The sequence below is a fragment of the Salvelinus fontinalis genome, chromosome 8 (genome assembly GCF_029448725.1).
Source record: "Salvelinus fontinalis isolate EN_2023a chromosome 8, ASM2944872v1, whole genome shotgun sequence".
Classification (NCBI taxonomy): domain Eukaryota; kingdom Metazoa; phylum Chordata; class Actinopteri; order Salmoniformes; family Salmonidae; genus Salvelinus; species Salvelinus fontinalis.
The window spans coordinates 22,231,775-22,237,774 of record NC_074672.1 but is presented as its reverse complement, the minus strand read 5'-3'; positions in this window follow the sequence as shown (position 1 = coordinate 22,237,774).

The window sequence follows — 6,000 nt, the reverse complement described above, 5'->3', positions numbered from 1 at the left end:
ACACAAAGCATTAGGCAAAATAGATATGCTAAAACCCCTTTACATAAGAGCACAGTCCTCATCCTTACATATAAGACAATCTCCTCTTTGACACTTTGACAGAAAAAAGGTTCTAGGTGATGATAATGACCATCCTCATGAATTTTTGTACACCACTTGCAATTGTGACGCAAATTACACTTTTTGTGGACATGTATGAGTAAACATTCATCTGAACTGGGTAATTGAACATATACAGGGAAACCGTGACACGCATGACCACCCCCCCCCCAATCACTTCATAGAGACAGTTAGGGTTACCAAAGGGACAGTCAAGAGGTCCTCCAACCGCATTGCAAGGCTTTCCATACTTATTGGTATAATTGCCTGGGCTTCCCGGTACAGGATCAATCACCACAGGAGGGTCATCTCTCCTTACAGACATCTGTTTAACTGTTGTCTGAACCACAAATGACTTTACCAGGGGTAAAACACAACAAAATAAAATACCCAAAGCCAACAACCCTTCTCCCAACATGATGGCCATCCTAGCAAACATGGCTCCCCACTTTCCTAATGCTAGATCCAACCAATCCCAAACATGAGAGTCTAAACCAGAATTAGCCTTTACTTCTGCTCATAATCCTTTGAGTTTGGCCATAGCAATATTGGGAATAAAGGTGCAATCCCCAAACATGACACAAACTCCACCCTTCTCCGCTAAGAGCCAATTAAGTATAGTTAATGAATGCCTGTTGGTTATAGCATATATAATTAATCCACTCTAAGTTCTTATTTGGTGTTATCCACAAAAATATATATTCAAATCCTGATTTAACCTCATCTCTGGCCTTGAAATCCCTGAGGTACACCTCTAGGCTGTCCAATTGCGTCAAGGTATACCTCAGGATCCTTCTCATAAGCCCTTTTAACTCTAGGTTTAACATAGTCATCATGGGGTGATTTAATAATAGCATCCTATTTAATTGCTCTAACTAAGGCACAAAGACCAATCCATCCATCAGGCAATACATTCAACAGTTAGTTTTTTCCACACATCCAGAAACTATCAGCAATACCTCTGTCTTGATTTTTCAACATATTAAGAGATGGCGCAACCTGAGTTATGTAACTACACAACCCTTTTCTATTCATAATCAACCCTTTATCATTACTTTTACGAACTCCCACATTCTCTAACACCCAAATAGTATCACATTCTACAGTGGTGTTTCCTACGTCAATTCCTTCGGTGCGGTGTCTGTAAAAACATTCATATTTTCCTTTAACCACAGTACCTCTGTCTAATTGAGGTCCATTTAATTCATTTCTAATGTTATAGGCAGCACAATCATTGTCTCCCAGCATGGTCTCATTCAACATATTTTTACCCCTAGTGCTTACCCAGAGCAATCCTACATTCTATGTCACACAAGGGAATAGAATACTTTCTATTGGTACAATGGTCATTTTTCCAACTTACACAGTTTTTAAATGATGCCGGTTCAGAGACTATTAAAAGATCAGACAAAGGTGATTTTCTACACAAAATACAATTGTCCGTTCTGTGTTTGTTTGCCGTATACTTAGCCCATTCGTACCACTCGTTCTTCACTTCTTCTTCTCGTGTGGTGTCCTTGAGTGGTTCTGATTCTGATATATCTAATTCTGTCGCTTTTACAATGTTCTTATCTTGAGGTAGATCAGTAGAGTTTATCAGAAAGTTCCAAATGTCAGTAAAAAACTCTCCTGACTCTGATGTCTCAGGTTGCTTTGTGGGTACGGTGGTCTACTTGGTAAGGGCAGTCGATGTCATCTTAGTGGTAGCTACTGTGGTCGTCACAGCAGCCGCCACCCTTGTTGTTGTCGTTGTCACAGGTTCTTCCTGTTCAGGTGCAGGGGTAGGTCTTCACCTTCCACTGGTTCAATCTTGTTCATGATGAGCACCCACTCGTCTTTTTCTTTGATTAATGTCAGGTCACATCCTTTTGGGTCCCAAATGACTTGTCCCTTTGTTTGGTGATGTGTCCATCCACAGAGTGTCATCTCCGGTAAGGGTTTGATCCTTATGTTTGAGATAGAATTCAGTTCTCCTGCTTCTGTTATGAGGTGGAACAGAGATTCTAACCTTGTCAGTCTTTTTGGATTGTTCGGCTGATTCCTTTCTTCTCTTCCTGCTTCCACCATACGTCTTGATTGTGCATGAGTCTGTTGTTTCTATACTAGCATTCACTGTTAATTCTGTTTATGTCAATGTCATTATTATTTTGTTGTTCTAACTTCAATTGTCTGTTAAGGAGACCATTCAAGAGTTGAAAAGTCAATTGTGGGGAAATCCCCATTTTCTTCAGCTTGCGGGACTTTTCCTCCTCTTTCTTCACCTGAGGCTCCCTCCTCAGGCAGGACTTAGCTTCCATCTGGAAGGGTTTCAATTTTAGGGAAGAAATGTTCTCATTCTGTTCCTTGTGAGGCCTCTCCTCCTCTTCTGGGTGCATTATTCGGTGCACCTGTCACATTTTGGCTTTCACTTGATTTGCTGTTTTCTTGGCTCCTCCCTGGCGTCTCAATCGTTTCCGCTGCTCCTGCTCCCTCCAGGCTCCCTCCTGGTGAATCAGCATCCTCTGTGTCTTCATCTCTATATGGTTGTGTCCTTCTCTCTGTTGGGACTCAGGTGCAGTGGTTCAGATGGTACCACGTCTGGCTTCCTTTCACTTGGACGGCCGTTCTTGTTGCTTTGGCCACCTCATAGGGTCCTTCTCTCCTCGGTGGATCCCACTTCCTCCGGAACACTCGAACGTGTACTAGATCTCCTGGTGTCACTGGGAAAGGTCCTTCTGGTCCCCTTGGATCATCAGACGCAGAACCTCTCGTCCTGGTTCAGGTTTCTGCCTTCTTTCTGTGAGGCATTCATACTTAGAGACTTATGGCCTCTGTTCTATGATTGCACCATACATCCTCTTACTTCCATCACTCATCACACAACAAACTAATGGTGGAACAAACTCCCTCACGACGCCAGGTCAGCGGAGTCAATCACCACCTTCCGGAGACACCTGAAACCCCACCTCTTTAAGGAATACCTAGGATAGGATAAAGTAATCCTTCTAACCCCCCCCCCCCCCTTAAAAGAGTTAGATGCACTATTGTAAAGTGGTTGTTCCACTGGATATCATAAGGTGAATGCACCAATTTGTAAGTCGCTCTGGATAAGAGCGTCTGCTAAATGACTTAAATGTAAATGTAAACTGACATTCCAGCTTAAGCTGGCGAACCCCTCTCCTTCTGGTTTCCTAAACATAGAACTTGGAAAACAACAGACAAAACATAACAGCATTGACAATGTTATGTGTTATGCATAAATATATTCATGAAAACTGAAATCTGAGACCATGACAATTCCCACTCTCTCTTCACCTGACTCTATGCCTCCAGGTTACTTTTCTGCTGGACTCCACAAAAATAAAAGCTCTAAAAAGCTTCCTCATGCTTCCACCCAGTCTTCCCCTTTTGGCCCCAGGTTCTGAGAGGTGTTCCCAAATCATGTCATGTTTTACTTAGTTTTCCATCTGCTCCATTTCAACTGATAATCATGTGAATAACCTTAATCAACATTATCTCTTCTTGAAGTAATTCAACACTGTATATGCTTTCACATCAATTCCTTTAACATGCTTGTTTAGAGTACAATATCCTATCATCTATAATTTTTTCACATGATGCATTAAAAATAAAACAAGTAGCCCCCAAACTCAACCCAGTATGTCTATAGTGGAATCTAGTCTTTCTCTCTCTCTCTCTCTCTCTCTGGTTCCACGTCCTCTGTCATGGTGTTTTCAAGCTCACCCATTATTCAGCTGGACCTCACTTCTCGTGAGACTTATGCACCCACCAAAGAGAGACATGAAGATCTTTACCACTGCATTGCTGTAAGAAGTATACCCCCAGCCTGGTGTATCTTGATGTACACTCAGTCTCCAGAATTCAGCCCAAGCCCTTCCATTTCTGGCTGTTTTTTCCTGAGGACATACACACTAACACATGGGTTATTTCCTGACAACATTAGCAAGATCACTAAATCTTAATTTTTAAATAACAGCCCTATGTAAACATTCTGCCTCAAATACCTGGCCTCCTGCCACAGAAATATTCATAATGATAGTCAAATGATGGTCCCTACAGCAACTGCTGTAAAATAACATGTAATCAGTCAAATGTCTTCCAGTTGGATTAATATCCAATCCTATCAAAACTAAGTAATAAGTTTCTTAAACTTTTGCTCTAGTGTTCAAAATGCCACCACTTATTATTTTTACCTTTTTACCATTCTTACCATTTTACCATATGTGAATTGTTCTATTCACTTTAGAATTGTCCCTATATTTTACACAGCCAGCTGTCTTTCCTTTTCTGTGAATTATCTCTTATTATACATAGTTTCTAGAAATAACACCCCTTCACTACCATTACCTTCATTTATGAGTCCACTCATATCCCCAATGTAGTCACAGTTTTTTCTAACCGATAACAGCCATTTGTTTGATACATACATAAAACATTCTTAAATCAATTTATATATCATTTATATCAGTATCAGTCCCTCCTCAGGAACATATGCACAACATTATGTTCCTCAAAACAAAAATAAATTGACCAAACGAGAAAAAGAGAAACATAAATTATAATAACTGCACATTTGCAATATTACCACTACTTGTAATGTAATTAAACCTGGAGAAAATGTACATCTGTTACATTCTATGCCCATGTTATTATTGGTCTCTTTCTTCTTCATTCTTGGGTATCATCGCATGACAGACTACCTTTTTATTCAATTAAACATTACATTTTATCATTACAATTCCAATGACATTATAAAACAAAAGGAAAAAAACCTTTTATCTAATATTCTGTAAGTTTTGTCAACCTCCTTGTCTCAGGATTAGTTTCCAGAGCTTCCCTAAGCCTATTAACGTTAAACAGTTCTATATCCAAATAACTAAACAGTTCTTTTTTAAATACTTTTTCCAATCCAATATTCAGGATAACAGTCCTTAGTGTTTACTTCAACTCAAATTTGACCTTATCTATTCAATACACAACATCCCTTTAATAATTAACATTTATACTAAACACTTTAAATACCAGTATTATCTATTTTACAATAGCCCTTCCATCTCAGTTTTTCTCTCATGAGTGGCCTGGTAATAAAAGATCAGTACCCCAATTCCTTTAAGTCATTATTCTCCCTGGCCCATATCATTTCAGCATGTCTTTTTTTTTTTTTTTTTTTAGATACAGTTCACAGGTCATCAGACACAGCTGTCCCTCACTATTCAGTCGGTTAGGGTGGGTTTGAGCTCCACACCCACTTGTAGTGATATTCTCTCCCATGCCTTAAAGCATTCTGACGTCACCTTTCATGATAACTCCCTTATTCTACTGGTGATCTCTCAGATGAATTACAGATGAGGTATTAATCAACAAAACCCTCACAGAAACCCACACTCCAATAAACCCTTTGGAATAACTTTCAACACTTTTTATATGCAGAATGAACAAAGCACATTTGTGTATGTACCCAAAGACCATAACCCCAAGGAACTGATAATTTTACCTATGAACTCATGTTATATCAAAATTAAAATTAAAATACAACCTATTTGAATAAGTTATTCAATTTAAGGGTACAACTCTTCATAATTTTCCCAGGGACATAATAGATTTTCAAAGTAATTATACAGTTTGAATAGAGTCTGGTGTCTTTCAATCATTTTATAATTCAATCCCACCTGTTCCAACAATTTCTAGTAAAAGGTGATCAGTCTTTCACAGGAAATTCTTAGGATTCAGGGCATTTTGACACCATTAATATGTTTCCACTCCCCTTTCTTTAGGAACAACTTAAATACAATGGTGTCCTGCTTTTTCCATACATGCACTTTAAAGCACGTATGACTTTGGCCATCTGCTAATCTTTGGTTTCCTGTATTTACCAGAATGGCAAATGCACTCACGTCTGCC